This window comes from Sapajus apella, unplaced genomic scaffold (assembly GCF_009761245.1).
Source record: "Sapajus apella isolate SASKATOON/1434 unplaced genomic scaffold, GSC_monkey_1.0 scaffold6, whole genome shotgun sequence".
In the NCBI taxonomy this organism is placed as follows: Eukaryota; Metazoa; Chordata; class Mammalia; order Primates; family Cebidae; genus Sapajus; species Sapajus apella.
In genome coordinates, this window is record NW_022436946.1 from 36,346,191 (window position 1) to 36,365,204 (window position 19,014).

The window sequence follows — 19,014 nt, forward strand, 5'->3', positions numbered from 1 at the left end:
TCTGTCGCCATTTAGTTGCCATTGTAAAGAATTGCTGTCATAACTTACACATGTTATTTAACTAACATATCTACAAATGTAATAGTAAAAGTATCTTTAGAAATACAAATTGGGAAATAAAAGGAAGAAAAGAATTTTTTAAAATAATGCTTTCCACACTATTGGGAAACCATACTTCATTATGCAAAAGTCTATTTAATTCATACTATCCTCTTTGGCAAGTAATTCATTTATCTTACCTCTTAATGCATTTGCCCCCCAAATCTTCTCTGCACTTTGAAGCAGTGTATTTATATCTCCAATGTTGGTGCTACCGTTTGAATGTGTTTTCTCCAAAATTTATGTGTTGAAACTTAATGACCAATATGATGATGTTAAGAGGTGGGGCCTTTAAGAGGTAATTAGGCTTTGAGGGCTCCTCCATTCTGAATGGGAAGGGAGGCTTCTCATGTTGCCTTCCACCATGTGAAGACACAGCTTTCCTCCCTTCTGGAAGATCTAGCAAGGAGACCCTCACAAGACACCAAATGCTGGTGCCTTGATCTTGGACTTCTGCCCTCCAGAACTCTAAGAAAACAAATTTCTATTCCTTATAAATTTCACAGTTTGTGGTATTTTGTTATAGAAGCACAAATAGACTAAACTAGAAGGCACTGTCACAACCCATACACATTTGAGCACTGCTGCCTTCTGTTTTGAGAACACTGGGCAAGAGAGGTGGTGAAGTGTTTCCCTGGGGCCTGGATGGTATTAGTAAAGAAAGCACTAGTTTAGGTGCAGGGGTAGCTCAGGTTCTAGAACTGAGCTCTGCATGCTGAGTGATATAGGCTCTCATGTTTTCTAACATGAATTATTTCTGTTGCTTGTTATATAAAGAGTTCTTTAAAGTATAAGACCCAAGGCAGGAGGACTTGTCCAAGTTTCAGGGAACGTTTTTTGTTTGTTGGTTTGTTTTTACGTATGATACAGAGGGCTTAATAAATCAGTTTGGCATTTCAAGATACAACGATATTTAGTCAAGATATATTTTAATGATGGAAAGCTCAAACTCATTTAAACTTAAATTTCTTTAAAGAAGGAAAGAAAGTTTCCAGTTGCTTTGTAGTTATGTTAATTATCCCTTGGTATCTGCAAGACATTGGTTCCAGGACCCCTGTGGATAACAAAAGTTGCAAATACTCAAGTCCTTTATATAAAATGTGTAACATTTGCATATAACTTGCACATATCCTCCTGTATATTTTAAATCATATCTAGATTACTTATCATTCTTAACACAGGCAAATGCTATGCAAGTAGTTGTTATAGTGTGTTTTAAAATTTGTATTTTTTATTGCATTATTATTTTCATTTTCTAAAAATATATTTTACTCATGGTTGGTTAAATAATCTTCAAATGTGGAGCCGATGGATATGGAAGGCTGACTGTATGTAATTTGCATTTTTAAGTATAATTTACACTCATTGGAGATAGATGGGTTTGTGCAGAGAATTTAGATACTGACAATATTTGCTGATCAATACCAATCAGTTACCTTTTCATTAGAGATGACACTATGTAATCTTGAGAAAATTCATCTGAGATAATTCCATAGGTTTTGCAAAATATTTTGTGAAGTCATGTTTCAATTTAATTATTGATAGTTAACTTGATGCTCATTATAGTTATTAGTTATAATTATGCTGAGAAAAAAAAAACGTTTTATGTAAGGGACAAAAAAGGGAAAGGAAAAAGAAATCTAGCAAGCCAAATGGCAAAAAGTCTGGCAACATATAATATAAATCTGCCAAATACATCCTGCTGCTTTACAGTGTGGCCACCTGCCAAATATCTCTGCATTGCATCCTCAATAGTTTTGACAAGAGGAAGTGAAAAGGGACTCCACTGTAATGCTATGGCTCAATTAATAAACACTCATTCTGAAAACCTTTAATTGTTTAAATTGAGTATCCTGTCTGGTGGAATGTTCAGGCGCTGAACAAGATTAATGTTAATTCTGATTAGGCATTTTAAAATACTTATTTTAAGGACATCTCTTATTTATTAATTATGTGTTTAGCATTCATATTTTAGATAAAGGGCAAATAAAGTACAAGTCCTAGAGAGTTGGGTTAATAATAAATAAAACATAAGAATAAACCCCTCCTGTTCCACATTTAAAAATTCATGATTCTGGGTTTAAACCAAATTAATTTCTTAAGAGGAATGTTTCCTTCAGAGTCCAGTACTTCTATTTTTCCTTAAATCAGTTTCATATATATGGTTGCCCATGTGCACAAAGTAAAACATTCTGCTTTTTTAATATTGATAAGTTAAGATGAATCTTAAGGGGAATAAAAGCTTAATAAAATTAGGCACTGGAAAAAAATCAAGATAAATAGTACTAAGTATCCAAAAGAAATACATAGAATAATAGAAATGTTTAACTTAAAATCATGAACTATGTATGATTATTTAATCCAACTATTAATTTTAGATATGAGGTAAATGAAGGCTTTGTGATTTCCAGTCCTATATTCTTCTTAGTAAAGCTTGATGGTCACTAGAAACATCTAATGAATGATTCATGTGTTGAAGTATAGTAGCAGAAAGCCATATTTTCAATAGATGACTAAGGTGATTTGCAGGCATATGGTCTATGAATCTCACTTTTAAAAACCATGCAGGACCCAATGTTACTTCTCTGAATAGAAGATAGTATTGAATGTTGTGAAGGCTAGAAGGGAGACAATTGACCAGTAAAATGATGGAAATGCAAGAAAAGAAGAAAAATAAGATTTTTAAACTACCACACCCTAAGAAAGAGAATTGAAAAGCAGTGACTTCGAATATAATACCAGAGTTTCTATTTGGATCCTTGAGATAGGCCACTTCCATTTTCAGCTGGCACTCAACACCATATCTTCCTCCCTCCTTTATTTACTGCTTTGTGTGTATGTGTACATTTGTTAATATCTGTTTCTCCTTCAATATCATGAACTCCTTTGAAAGGAGATACTGTCTTACTTTTTCACCTGCTCAATTTTCTTATTTCTAAATGAACTATATGGTTCCTGTCTACTTTGCACTTAATTATCCCATTTTTCCCTCAATTTTCTTCACATCAGGTAGTGCAACTTTAGGACTAAATTCTTTATCAATTGCTTTGTGTCCAAGCAGACTTTAGATCCTGAGTATAGAGTCCACATGTCATACATGTCTTTATACCCACCAGAATCTAACAGAATAGGCAGTTTGTACTGGAGAGCAGGCCTTTGTTGACAGATGAAGATATTGACAGGATTTGAAATCTTACCCAGCTTACAACTTTTGGTAGCAGCTACTGAAACAAGAGAATGGTGGAAGGGAATTTGGGATGACAGGAGGTGAGCAAAAGGCAAATTGAGAAAACAAGACTTTGACATTTTGAATGAGTGAGAACCAAAATAAAGGACTGGTCCAAATCCACAGGTTAAACTCAAGGAAATGTCATATATATATATATATATATATACATATATATATATAATATATATATACACATTACATATATATATAACTTAGATATATATAACACATTATATGTATAGATATCTAAGATATTTGAAAAGGATGAAGCAAAGGGAACTGTTGTTTCATGTGTCCATTAAGTGTCAGGGCTTGGAAAACATTTTATATAAACTCCCCAATTTAAGAGAAAAAAATGTGGTTTTCTGTTAAGCTATAGATAGTACAAGGGTGAACACAACTCTAATGATACTCAGATTTTAAAAGATGCAGCAGTTTTTGAATTTCAGTTTTGTGTTTTTTCTCTCTCAATCTTAGAAAATATAATAGAAGACAAACATGTTTGTTCATGTTCATTAAAAGAAAGCCTGACAGTGCTGAAAAGAATAGGTAGTGACTGATTCCAGGAAATATTTTCTGTGATACAGTTGTAAAAATTGCAGGGCATGTGTACAAACTGCAATTTATAAGCAAATAGAGAAATCATGCTGGGTTCTTTTACTTTCTATTAAGCACATGAAAAATGTAGAAAAAATAGATTTAGAAGACTTTCTTTAGAAGAAGTGATTATGCAGACAAAATCAGGTGAAAATGTAGTCACGAGCCATTATATATTTTTTGGTGGGGAAGTCAAATTAATAGCTTTTTTTTTTAAAATAGTCTTTTAGCCTTTTGAACTCTAATGGACCTTTGACTCCATATCACCTATCGGGATTTTTTTAAACTACATATCACTTATCAGGGGGATTTTTTTGTATGTGTGTGAAGTGATTGATAGAATGATATCTTTCTATTGTCTCTAGATAAAATATGCCAAAACTGTAATTGTTTTCAGAAGCTTGAAGTCACAAAAACATATTTCAGTAGAGAATTTTTTAAAAAGTGTATTTAAGCCAGGGAAAAGAGATACAGAAGTGACATTTTGAAAGGGATAGGATGTCATTAAAAGTTATTCCATGATAAAGGAAAATTGTATTAGTTTTCATTCTTGCAGCAGATTCTCTCTCCTATCATAGTCAGTGTTATAATTGGTTTACATAAAACGCAGGTAAATTCTGGCAGTTTTCGTAGTTTAGTTCCAACCAATCTGAGGATTTGTTTTCACATGTACAATAAATCAGTAGAGTAAAAGACTCACATTAATAAATAACTTGAACTTTCTCTTACTCTTGAAGATTTGAGATTTGAGCCAGCTTTAAAAAAATGCATAAGCCAGTCCAAACGTGGTAGATATCTCTTTTATTTCCTTAAGTAAATTTTCTCAACTGCCAAATTGAAAAATTTTAATTTATTAATGCTTGAATGAATAATTCACTTTCAAACACTGAAGGATCCAAAACAAACAAGCCAGTGTGTGTATTTAGTTATACGAACTTTTGAATGCACTACCTCATAAATTAAACACTTTATTGAACCTAGAAAAAAAGCGTTGATTCCTATGGGTCTCACCATTAATTATCTCCCACTGCGACATCACATCTTTTCTTTACTCGTTAGGACTTTTTTTTCTTTATTAAATATTTTATATATTTCCCCTGTTATGTCTGTTGTGCTCCTCACTAGGCATTGGATGACCTTGGCATAATTTAAATAATTTTTCTCAGGATATTCTGCTGTGTTAGTAAAGATGTTAGTTGTTATTTACTTTCTAATCTAAGTCTATGGGAGGTATTAATATATTCACCTCCACTAATGAGAAGATTGGGCCTCAGACAGGTTGGTGAATGGTCAAGATCATTTCAATCCAAAGAATTGCACATGTTTTTTTTTATTCTTTTTTCTTTTTCTTTTCTTTTCTTTCTTTCTTTCTTTTTTTTTTTTTTTTTGTTTTTTGCCTGTAAGTCATGTTCTTTGTCTCTGATCACTCCTGTTACCTGTGATTATCCAGCAGGCCTGATATATTCTCCCTGGCTTCCGTCTTAAAGATGCCTTGCCTGACCTCCAGTCTAAATTGGGTCCTTGTTAGACAGCACTGTCTTCATCACCTCATATTTGTATAACAATTTTGGGTTGTAAACTTGTGTGATTGTTAATATATGTATCATATGCTATCCTGTAAATCTCAGTGAGGGAAAGGATTGAATCTATTTCGCTTCCACTGCTGTATCACCTGTGTGCACAGAAACTGACATGGAGCAGGGCACTCATGCTCTGCTCATATTCAAAGAGTGAGTTAAAAGTGAGATTTAAAACCAAGCTTGTACCATGTAAATCACGATGTACTGCAGCATGAGTGGTTGTGGCGTTTGTGATAAGTTCCTACATACGGATTGCAAGTCCCGGGGCTACATATGCACTATCCTATACCTTATATTCTATATTCTATACTGTCATACTGAAACTAGGTTGAAAGCTCATTGAAAGCAAATTTACAGTATCTATTTAGAGTAAATGAACAGGTAGTTGGTTGGTCCTTCATAAATACTTACTAATTGATAGGAAACTGATCTTACCATTTAATTTGTTATAGCAGAGCATTCTTTATTTCACTAAAGCCATCTTCCTGATATTATTCTCTAGTTTGCTTTGTTCTTCTGTTATAATGACTGACGATCATAATAATCAGGAAAGGCTATGCCTTGTGTTAATGCTTCATTTTTTCCCTTTTATTCCCAGACAGTTGGAGTGATCGAGCTTTCAAATCCCTGAAAAGGTGAACTGTGCTATGTCTGGGGCAGGCTCCACATTTTTATTATGTACCACGCAACTCTAACAGCAATACAGAAATTCAGGGCACTCAGATTGAAAAATGAAGACTTTCCACATTTAAAGAGAAAGAGTTACATATTTTTGGAGTTACATACATTCTTCATCCCATTTATAAACTCCCGAACCCATGGTTGGGCATAAAGCAGAAGATTTAATACTCTTCTGCTTATGAGTTTTGTTGCTTTTTTCTCCCCCCTCCACCCACCCCTACCCTATCCCACTCCATCCCCTCTGCTCCTTTTGTTCTTTATAGTTTTGTGCTAACTTCATAGCTGCAGATGTGTCATTGATCACAGATTTATATATATGAGCTAAGAGCAAGAATGCTAAAATAATTTCTTTCTCGGGCCTTAAAGATGGATGATAGGTCAAGGCAGTTTACTGCATAGCCAAACATACTAAGGCACAGACCAACATGGCAGGAATTTGAGTTGTGAGTGCCAGAAGTGCTTGTTCAGCACTAACAAGAAATAGGAGAACAGAATCAGTATAATCTCATATTCTTATTAAATTAAAAAAGAGAGAGTAATGCCAAGGTTATGACATGAACTGACAAGACCAAAAAAAAAAAAATCAGAGATTTTCTGATGCTTCAGCCTTTGTAAGCATATGAAAGAATAAAAATAAGTCCTGTGGCATGAGTTATAGATGAAGTATCTGTCTTTAGCTTGGAATTTCCTGGCATTTTTCAGCCTGTGACACAGGCTTGATGGGATTAAACAAAGGCTTTCCTCCAAATTTAAAGCTCTTAAAAAAAAAAAAAAAAAGCTGAATCTAATACTCTTTCTTGTTTTTAAATGAGAGCAGATGCCTCTGTTCCTTGGGCTGACTTCCAGATTCTGAGAAATAAATGAAGAGGGGAGGCCTGTTTTGGTAGAAGCTGAGAAAACAGTTGGCCATATTTGCCCTTCAGAACTTCATATCATCCCCTATCTCCCCAGTGGCAGGGTCACATTCTTTCACTGGATGGGACTGGGGCAGAGGATGGCTTCCTGTGGATTAGATTTCCCTTGGCCTCACTGAGGGCAGTCCCCTGAGGAAGCACATCCTGGAGGCAAGCTCACCCAATGAACCACAGCAGCAGCTCCTAAGAGAATGAAGAGTGTGAGCAGAGTAAGTACATGCATATGGGCGGACATGGTGGCCAACTTAGATGATCTCTGAGGTTCTTTCTAGGCCTGACATCCGAGGATGCTCTGACAAAGGAGGACTTCTGAGGCCAGGCAGAACACAAGACCCTGGGGCTGGCAGGGGGTTGGAAATGACACTGAGCCTTTGCAAAATTCAGTTTTCCATTGGAAAAAAAAACCCAACTCCTTGAAATACTATTTTTTATTGGAATCTATATTTTTTTAATCTATCAATCAGGCATATTATTCTAGACTTATTATTTATAAGTAAATACCATCCACAGTTTGGCAGGTGTTTACATTGTATGAGTGCGTTTGGGTATGTTGTGTATTTGCTCAGTCTCCTATTGCAACTCTTTCTAAAGCCTGCTCCATTCATGATGTAAATTTTTACCAGTGAGTTCCTAGACTCTTAATTTCATAGTCTGTAATGACTACCATCCCATATGTTAAGGCACAGTTAAACCTTATGTTAAGAAAAGCATGAGGAATTGAAAATTGTTTGCATTAAGATAAACTTTATTTTTTGTAATTTGTTTCACTACCTCTCACTTTTTTGATTATTTGTCAGGCATTAATTAAATAAAGAAATTATGTACAAAAATGTTACCTCAGGAACTGTAGGGTACGTTAAGAATTTAAGCACCAAAGATTATATGATCCTAGACACAATTTAAACAGAAAAGTATTAAAGTTATGTTAAAAGCTGCTACAATTTATTTAAGGCTGTGCTTTAGTATTTGACCTATAAAAGTATGTGAAAGCCTCTAAAACATAAAATCTGGAGGTCCATGGAAGAAGCCCGATCCAACCACCCTGTCACAGACAGTCTTTGACTCCATTAAATGTTGATGACCTTGAAGTCATGGAAGAATAATACCAATTTCTTCTAGTGGCCTTTCAAAATGATGAGCCTAGAAAGGTTACGTGCTCTGGCCCAAAAGAACCAAAGTTGAAGGTAGCGATGTTTTAAGCATGAGCAGAGCAGAATAACTTAGCAGTGGGATATCAAAGACAACATGAATCAAAGTAAGTAACTTCCTTTTAATGTTCCCAAAGTGCTGTTCTTGGGTCCTATTAGAGCAATTACCAAAAATGTTACCTATAACATTTAGCTATGATCATGTCTGTCTCGCCAATGTTCTGTTGGCTCCTCAAGGAAGGTAACATGGTTCATTCTATCCCCTACATGACTATTGTCCCAAAGATCAAAATGCTGGTCATTGAAATCATTTGATCAGTTTCTGAACTGACTATCTGGACTTGAAATTTTTGCTCAGAAGTGTAACAATCACCTGACACTTGGCACAGCCACACAGAGCTCTGGCTTTCTGCCTCTAGCTCTCCCAAGTCCATTTCTTCCCCATTTCTATACCAGTTTCTCAGTGCAAACCTCAAAACCTATCCTTGATTATTTTTTGCCATTTACTGTGTCTTCCATTCTCCAGCACCAGCTGCAAAATGTATTCTGAAGTTGCCAACTCTTCTTTACCTCAATGTTCACTTTAGTTCAAGCCAGGTTGACTTTTTGGATAGCATTTTCCAGCTTCCATACTGGTCCCTGTTTCAACCAAGACCATTTCCACATAGCAGCCAGAGTGATCTTTGAAAGTTAAATCTATGTATGCCACATCTGTGCTACATCCTCCACTGGATTTCTACTGTACTTAGAATAAAACCCCAAATTATTCCCGAAGGTATTATGAGGCCCTGCATCCCTGGGCTTGTCTTCTTTGACTTCATCCTGTACAGTCCACCCATTGGTTACCACGTTACAGCTACTTGGGCTTTCTCTCTGTTCTTTATGTCCAAAACTCAGTCAGACATTTTCCCTTTCTTCAGCAGCATATTCTCTGCTCCATGAACCTCTGGGGCTGGCTCCTTCACATCAGTCTGACATCCATCTAAAATGTTTATTTCCCACCAAGGTCTTACCAGGCCCCTTTGCCCAAATTAGCACACACATCAACAGCCCTTATTTTTACAACATCATTCTGTTGTTATTTGAAACATATATGGTTATTAAACATTATGTCACATTCATTTTTTTGTGCTCGCTTATTGTTTGTTTTCTGCCATGACAGCCACTCCCTGCTAGAATGAAGATTCATGGGAGTAGAAACCTTGTTTGCTATGTTCCTTACTGCAATTCTAATGTCTGGGACTCTACCCAATACATAGGAAGACAATTCATTGATGACTGAAGCACTGGATCTACTTGAGCATTCCCAGTTCTTCTCCTGAACTCTTCCTTTAGTGAGAAGCATATGACCTTGTTAATATGAAAATTGATGAATGGGGTGAGAGAAGAGAAAAGCATAAAATATACCCTCAGTTTCCTTACCTGTCTAATCCACGCACTGTCAGACACCAGAGCATTTGGAAAGTGGCCAAGGCGATGATGCAGGGAGGCCTGAGTCCATTTTCTCATTTGACTTCCCTGGGTACCATAGCCTAAGAAATGATTCATTAGAAGTAGAAAATAAAACAGAAAGTTCAAGGTCAACATTCAGAGCCTACTTCACTCCCTTACTTGGGCTTACCCGAGAGTGTCTTCGTAGGCTGATGTTGTGTCAGGGGCTCTGAAATGAGATCTCCTTGAGAAATGACCTTGGGTTTCTCTGTTCCACACATATGGAGCCCCAACACTTGGGGGACACTTAGGTCTATGTGCTTGGGAATAACAAAACTCTACTTCTGATAGTGTAAAGCTTACATGATATTTAGGAAGGCATGACATATATACAAGGAAAATGAAACTTTTTTTTTTTTTTTTTAGATAGGGTATCACTCTGTTGCCCAAGCTGGAGTGCAGTGGTGTGATCTCAGAGGCTCACTGAAACTTCTGCCTACTGAATTCAAGCGATTCTCCTGCCTCAACCTCTCAAGTAGCTGGGATTACAGGCACGCACCATCACGCCCAGCTAATATTTTCACTTTTAGCAGAGACAGGGTTTCACCATGTTGGCCAGGCTGGTCTCAAACACCTGACCTCAAATGTTCCACCTGCCTTGGCCTCCCAAAGTGTTGGGATTACAGGTATGAGCCACTGTGCCCTGAGAGAAAGAAGTTTTTAAAGAAAGAAGTATAAAAAATTACAAAGTAACAATGTGTGTACAAAGTATCAAATAAGGGATGACTTCAGAACTGGTGACTTTAGAAGCCCAGAGCCACGACTATGAGTAAAAGTGATTAGGAGCCGGGCGCGGTGGCTCAAGCCTGTAATCCCAGCACTTTGGGAGGCCGAGGCGGGTGGATCACGAGGTCAAGAGATCGAGACCATCCTGGTCAACACGGTGAAACCCCGTCTCTACTAAAGCTACAAAAAATTAGCTGGGCATGGTGGCGCGTGCCTGTAATCCCAGCTGCTCAGGAGGCTGAGGCAGGAGAATTGCCTGAACCCAGGAGGTGGAGGTTGCGGTGAGCCGAGATTGCGCCATTGCACTCCAGCCTGGGTAACAGGAGCGAAACCCCCTCTTAAAAAAAAAAAAAAAAAAAAAAGTGATTAGGGAGGTGTTAACTCACATTTATGGAGATACGTAAAGCCACAGGAGTTGTGGTAAGGCAGGGACAAAATAGTTTTCTGAATATACTGGAATATATATTTATCATTTTTTTTTTGGCAAAGTACCATGAGATTCAAAGTTGACCTCCATTCAGTTAGCAACAATCAACATAACTAACATAGTCTTTAAATTTTAAAATAATGAGCTAAAGGATACAGTGTTTTTACATCATTGAATGTTAAGGTTTGTATAAGAAAAAAGTCATTCCCAGTCCCATGTGCAGTTTTACTTTCATTTTTTTCAAATTATTCATAGTTTGATTTCCCAGATACAAATGATCTACTTCCTTTATTCTCCTTTGCATTTACATTGTCCCCTTTTCCCTTTTAGTAATTCAGACATGAAGAGAAGCTCAACTTAATCACTTAGATTATTCTATTATTTTACTTTTATTAGAACGTTTAGCAGCTCTTAGAAAATCTTGGAAAGAGAGAAATTCAAAACCAATCGTTCAAGCAATATTTTGAGGTTATCTGCTGATTTTTAGTATTTGTGCTCTTGGTATCACCTGAGATCAGCATAATTGTTCATTGAGTCCTGATTTACTACAGTTTATTAGGCAAGTTTTTGGAAGGTACTGTGGGCCCTTCTTCACAGTTCTTTAGTAAGATGCCTAGCCCTCTTCTAAGAGCTGCCTTTCGAAGCTGCATGGGCTCTTTCAGATGGTATGGAATCTTCGAGCAGCACTATCAGGACTCATTTGGTCTAAACGAATAAAATTTCCCAAAGAGAAATCTTGTGACTTGAGAGAATGCAAAGTAAATGCAGAACAAAGGGAGCTGGTTAGTATAAGCTCTCCACGGAAAAAGACAATGAAACCCTTGTCTTTGATTATCTAGACAAATTTGAGATGTTTCCATTTTCATTCATTTAATTCTTCGGTATATAAATTTTTATCAATGATTAGTGGGCCGAGAGTTTCTAAAGTTGTCCCTGAATAAGACATTCACTGGTCGAGTAGCTGTTATAGCTGAATTCTTTATCAGAAAGCCTTCACTAGGCAGCTGAATACTTTATTGCCTTTTCTCAGTCTAGTTAACAAGGAAGAATAGTCCCCTGAGAAATGTATAAATACATATTCAACTTATACTGTAGCAATTTAAAAGTGTTCCCGGAAATGCCATGGGCATTTTATGGATTATGAATTCTTTCAATTTTCAGTTTAAAATTTATATCATAACCACAATAGTGTTGGAGACCTTTAGAAAAGAAAATCTCACTTCTTCCTTAAAACCTATGTCTGAAACTGGTTAGCCTTTCCTTTATGGAGAGGAAAAAAATTATAAAATTTGTGAGTTTGGAGTAGAATCAATGCCATGTGTATCTTAAATCATATTTATTTATACCTGGCATATTTATCCTGGCTTGAAGAGCTCCATGACCCCCCAAGTAGTAAAGTGAATAGTGTACAGAGGGAACTTTGGAGCACATCCAGTGTGTGTTTCTCCTGGCACGTCACTTCAGCAGATCCTCCCAGGGTAAAGGGTGGAGAAGTACTGGAGGCTCCTGTGGGATATATAACTCATTTATTCTAACAGCAGGCAACATCTTAAGATGACCACCAATATGCATCTTATTAACTTACCACAACTCCAGACAATTTGCCAGTTTCCAATTTTATTCATTCCCTGCAATATAATTTGCTATATTTGTTTTCATATAATGTAATAATTATTGTATTTATTACCACTTCCTAAAAATAATTCAAGCAAAACTTTATTCCTATAGCAAGAAAATTGTTTCATCTTTATGAGAGTTTCTTTTCTTTTGTGTGGTCTTGCATATACAAAGTGTACCTTGCAAATAAATCAAAAGGTAAGCTTTGTACAACAAAGCCATTTACTTCAAAGGAAAGCTCAAGAAAAATACTGATCAACTATATTTTAATATAAACTGTAACTAGCAGGACACACACATATGTACGTGTATTATGTATGCATCTGTCTCTGTGTGTGTGTATATATATATATATATATAGTATGTATGTATGTATATATGTACACACACATGCATAACATAAATACACACACACATACATACACATGTATAGTTTTCTTTTTTCCTCTGTCCTACAGTGGTAAAAATAAGGTGGACTTAAATTTGGCATATAGAAAGGAATGCTTGTTAATTTTTTTTTTTTTTTTTTTTTTTTTTTTTTTTTTGAAATGGAGTCTTGCCACGTCACCCAGGCTGGAGTGCAGTGGCATGATCTTGGTCACTGCAACCTCTGCCTCCTGGGTTCAAGTGATTCTCCTGCCTCTGCCTCCCCAGTAGCTGGGATTACAGGCAGGTATCACCACATCTAGCTAATTTTGATTTTTAGTAGAGACAGGGTTTCACCATGTTGGCCAGGCTGGTCTCAAACTCTTGACCTCATGATCTGCCTGCCTCAGTCTCCCAAAGTGCTGGGATTACAGGCATGAACCACCACACCTGGCCTATGCTTGTTAATTTAAAACTCTGCTTGCTAATCTGAAATTGAATTTATTTGCTAATCTTAAAATTGTTATACATTATCCTAAAATGGAAGATAATTATATGTATTCACATGGATTCACATCTTGAAGCTACTAGAAGATGGAGGGGAGGAACTATTTGGTGTAGGACAGTTGATTTGACCAATCTTAATATTTCTATATTTCAAGACCTTGAGAGATCTTTCATTTCAGGGATCCCACATAGTAAGTAACAGGGATCTGCAGTGACTCAGTGTGACACAGTGTGAAGCAGAATGATCTCCTTGCCTCTGTGGGGAGGACAGCATGCCCTAGTGCACCGTGGCTGGCAGTATTGGGTGTGTCAGGGTCTATTTCAGGTGGCATTGAAGGCTCTATTAGCAGTGGTGGCAGAGTGGCACACTGGTGACAAAGGAATCCCCTGGAGCTCACAGCCATCGAAGGGTCACACCTAAGACAGCTCCCCAGACTCCCAGAAATGTCCTGAGGAGACATTGCAGGGACCTTACTGGGATGTGTGTGGGAAGGGCAGACTTAGGTTATTCCTCTAATTGTTAGCCTGACCATGTCTGCATCGTGATACCACAAGCAGGGAAGCATTTGGGTCAAAATTAATGGAAATTGTTACTTTTCTCACGAGGTGATGTTTTAAGAGGCCGCAGAACCCCAATTCAGGCCCAGAGACTCAGGCCATGCAAGAGTGCCTCATTTCTGACTTCTTACAGATGACTCAAGGGCCCTGAGAAACTGCTGGAGGCTTTATTTCATTTTAACTAATTCAGCACATATTTTGTGGTTGCTTTTGGAGAGGAAGGCCTTATACCAGGAACTTCCACTGTAACCAAATAGGATGTGCAGGCGTGCCATAAGAGAAAGCATGGCGCAAGGGACAAAAGGTAGTTCCAGAATAAAAAGACCTCTGTCTGTATTTCAGGACATGTTATTTTGGGCAAAAAAACCTGATGTCTCTGGGCTCCAGTACTCTCAACTGTGAAATAAGAAAATACTTTACGAATGCAAAATTGGGACATAGAGTCTGACCAGGGATTCCTATGGGAGTTTCAGGTATGAGAATCAAACTAGCTCCTAGAGATTGGGTCTTACAAATGCTTGACTTGGGGCTACGATTCAAGTGAATCTAATAGAAATGGTTTAGGATATTTAAAGTGAAGATTCCACTAGACAATTTTGAGTGAATTTGGTATAGAACCTCCCACATGGTGGGGTACTGAGAATCAAATGAGGCAATGAACGGGGAGGATATTTTAAAACTGTAAAGCACCAAATAAATATTGACTATTCCAGTTATTACATTTTACTACCCTGTATTCATGTAGACATTTGCTTTGTATTTTAACCCACATTGTTACCTTTCGGACTTGAAATCCCAAACCTGTCTCTCATGTTTATGGAAGAATCTGACTTTCTGCAGTTCAAAGCCAGCCATTTTCCTGCTTCCCCAGGCACTCATGATGAGCACTAAAGGGTACAATACTCCACCCACTTATGTTGGTGATCCCTTTCCATGAAGCTTCATCCTATTTCTTTAGTTCATATGAAATATGGCTCAAAGAAAAGACTATCTCATTTATGGCCTTTCTCTTTTTTAAGTTAGGAGATTTGTTTGTATTATTTAAAATGCGTTTCCTCATTTTTATATACTATGGGCCTGACCCAAATCAAATCATCAGTTTCTAGGCTTTCTTGCCCAAGACTCCCCAGAGGCCCTTTCTCCATATTTCGGTTCTACTCCCTTCTGCCCTGCACTTCTTTCTGTTGCTGCACTCTGTGGAGTATCAGACGCTGTCCTGTAATGGTTGGGTTGGGATAGCCTGAGATAGCAGTCTGGTTGTCAGGGATGTCCATCTAGAAAAATATCAGTATGTGCAAGGAGGGAAGAAAGAAATGAAACTCACGGGCCAAACTTCACCATTATTTCTCCTTCTGAAGTAAATAAATATGACCTGATTTCAGGAACCCATGCTTCAGTCCAGGTTCATAGTAGGTTAATGCGCAGCTAAAGGGACAATACAGTTTTGGACTAAGGTAGCATGTAAATTATGACTTAAAAAATCTGTATCCTGTGGTTTTCCTTTGACTGCTCCACGGTTAATCCTCTGAAAAAAACCTTAGTGTTGAAAAAATTACTGGCTAGAGAAGAGAGAAGTTTTGAGAATTCAAGTAGACCAGAGGATTCTAGGGTCATTGCTACTTTGCAGAGGAACGACTCATCATTTTCTGGCCATAGTTTGACACTGGTGATATAACAAGATCCGGCTTCTCCTCTGTTTTCTTCAATTCCTTCAGAGGAGAGTTTTCACCTCCCATTTAGTGTTTTTAAGGCACTTGGCTCATTAGCATTGTGTGCTTTTTGTCCTATGCCTTATGTAACTAGAAGTTATTTTTATGCCAGAATACATTAATGAAGAAAGTACCACCAAGCCTACAGTTCTTCCTTTTGGTTGTCTTTTTTTTTTTTTTAATTAGAAATTTCACCTTCACAGTTTTTGTGCAGAAGATTCTATTTTCTAATCATTTTTTAGACCCGAAATATTTAATAGAGTGTGGCTTCAATCATCTCATTAGAAATCCCGTTGATGTTTGAGAAGCTTATCCAGGCTATCTGTCCCATTGCCTCACCATCAATGTACCAAAAAAGTTGAAACAGAGCAGGTGCCTGTGTGTGGATGCCCAAGATGTTTGCCTCCCTTCTCAGTTCCAGACAGCATATGGAATCCCCAGACACATTTTTAAAGTCACATTTTAAACACACATTCCTCAAAAGTAGACTAAAATAAATGGTGTGTACTTAGAGTACCTGAGACTACATCATCTGAAACATGAGTGAGAAACCTGTGGTTAGACAATGGCAAATGATTGTAGGATAAATATGGAATAGTGTTTCTTTGTTATATTTTGTATTGAAAAAAATGCATGTCTTTCCTCCTTCTTTGCAAGGCAAGATGCTTCACCCAGCATTTACCAAAGCGTGGTCTGAAAACTATCATTTTTTTCTGGATGAAAATCAGAATCCACACTTTCAGTTTCATGGCCAAGTAAGTTTGGGAAGCACTGTTACACAAAGCCAATCGCATTTATGCACTGCTGAAATTCTCAAGACTTTAATAAGCCAACAGGCTCTGTGAATTCCTCAGTTGGGGGAGGTAGCTCATACACAGCCTTCTTTTTCTATGGGGTCATTTTTAGGGCCAGTGAAACCACTTTGAAAACTGTGGACCAGCTCATTGGAAAGCCACTTATTAAGAGTGACTCATCCAGACAGATTACAGGATGAAGACAACTAACAGAAGAGCCACATTTGCACATGGAAAACACTAAACAAACACCAATGGGGCTCTTCGTGGCAAAGTTTAAAAGTGATTTTGGTCTAAATTAAATGGTTTCCAAAAACTTATCTAGAACAAATGCCTCTTGAATATGAAATGCTGGTTTTGTATTTGTAACGACTCCCTAGAAAATCAAGCTTTTAATCTAAAACTTATATAATTGGTCTGAAGAACTTCCTGTCTCCACCTTAAGAGATTCAGGAAACACAAAAGATGGCTTGAGTATATTTCCAGACAGTGACATCAGAAGACAGGAATTAGCATGATGTTAGGTGGCTGTATTTAGGAATTATCTCTACGTAGAAGTCAGTCCCTCTTCATGAAAGCCCCTAACATTTCCAGCACTCCATGCTGGTGCATATACCTTCAGGGCTGAGATGTGGGATTTTTCTAAGTATCTCCTGGCGCTTGGCTAGAAAGACTTTTCCACAGGTACTGTCTGCCAGCCTGGGCTCAAGATTCACCTGCTGGGAAATTGCCAAGCACAGCTTTAGGCCTCGAAGGAGAATAACTTGATGGTGTCAAAAGACAAATGAAGCAGAAGTTCATTAAGAAATTGCAATGCAAAAGCAATGATAATTAAAAAGCATTCAGAAAATCTGGCAAATGAGCTTTTCAAACTAATACAGGAGGGAGAATTCCACAGGCATCGTCTTTGCCCATCTCTATGGATGGGATTTTGAGAGGCAAAACCCAACTACTGCGTTTAAAGAAAGAGGGATAATTTCAGCCAGGGGCATGAAGGGAGGCTGAGGAGCCCTCTCTGTGGGACCTTTAGCAAGAAGCTTCAGATAAAGACAATGTTCCCCGTGAGATAGTTTTAAAGGCCTTGGGTGCACAACCAGAAATTCACTGGAGGACAGGCCAGGAAAATTTCAAAAGGTTGAAAACATTTTCAATCTCTCTAATTTCTCATTATAGTTTTCTATTTTTTCCCCTTGAAGATCATAAAGCATAATGTAAAAACAAGGTAAATTGTAGCAAAGCATGATCTAGGTATGTAACTCATTCCTATAATATACAAGACTTTTAGACTTCTTTGAAATAGGCCTTTCACTTTATTATGGGGAAAATTAAGGTAATATAGAAACTAGCCTTTACAGTTTTCAATTTGTGACCATTTCCAATCATCATATCTGAATAATGTCATTCTTAAAACCACTTAGGTTTTGTCTTATGCTTTTCCAGATGTTAGTGATACAAAAGATCGCCAAGTAGTACATTTTAATTCTGAATCACCAGAAAGAATATTTTGGCTATGATATAATCACCATCATCATTATTATTATTTTAATTTAAGAACACTGGTTCCAAGGGAGAATAAGAGAAGGGGAAGGTATTCAATATTTGGTACTGAAAATAATTGTAATAAATGCTATGGCTAAATATTAGAATTCTGTTTAATATATTTTTTAAAAATTGAGAAAACATTTTAATAATTTTGCTTATCATTTGTCATTGATCTTTCTAAATGCAAGAACTTGAAAGGCTGTTGACATTTAAGAAAAAATAATGCAAGCATGTTTAGATTTCTGTACATTTCACACTTCACCAAGTGAGTATATTTAATGTAACAACAGTTCTAGTCAAAAAATAAGGAATACTCACATTAATGGACAATTTGATTTTAAAGATAAGCATAACATAGACACATTTTGATCATTGTTTTTATATTACTAAGGAAGTCCTATACCAGACTTGTGCAGAAGACAGAGAAAGACAAGCCTAGGGTTCATCCTTCAAGGACTTTATAGCCCAGTTGAGCCTATAGGCAGTAAAACTAGTAACAAAAAGAGTAAATGCAAAAAGCCAGATGAATAATAAAGACATGATTAATTAATGAAGTTCAGTGGTAAGACAGAAAGAGAACCTTGTAGCAGTGGCACGATTTGAACCTGAAATTAAAGCATAGCTGAGATTACCTTAGTTGGAGAGGTTTTCTCCAACTAAGAGGTTCTCTCCAACTAATTAGAGAGATAATCTCTACAATTCATTGCATGTGAGGGACAGAGAGAATGGTTTGGGAAAGATTGCTGCAATAAGATATGATTACTCCAATTCTGGGCCAAATGAATAATATCATTTGTTTGAAGCCAAGAGTTTCTGTAGGTCAAGGAATGAAGAGCTGTCGAGCTAAAAAGGAAAGGTGAAGCTGGACTATGGAGGGCTTTGAGTGCCAGAGCAAATCTGAACTGTTTTCAGGAAGAGTGAGTGCTGTGTGGAGAGGGAGTTGAGGGGCAGGAGGATGCAGCCAGTAGACCACTGGTGTTAGCTGATAAGCCCCTGGACCAGTAAGCTAGGCAGTAATAGTGGGCGAAT

General features: G+C 37.2%; 1 long non-coding RNA gene across 6 annotated transcripts in view; it reads left to right on the forward strand.

Moving 5' to 3' along the window:
* Positions 1-19,014, forward strand: part of LOC116549426 — a 124,746-nt gene that overhangs the window by 51,534 nt on the left and 54,198 nt on the right. The gene's annotated exons all lie outside the window — the stretch shown is intronic.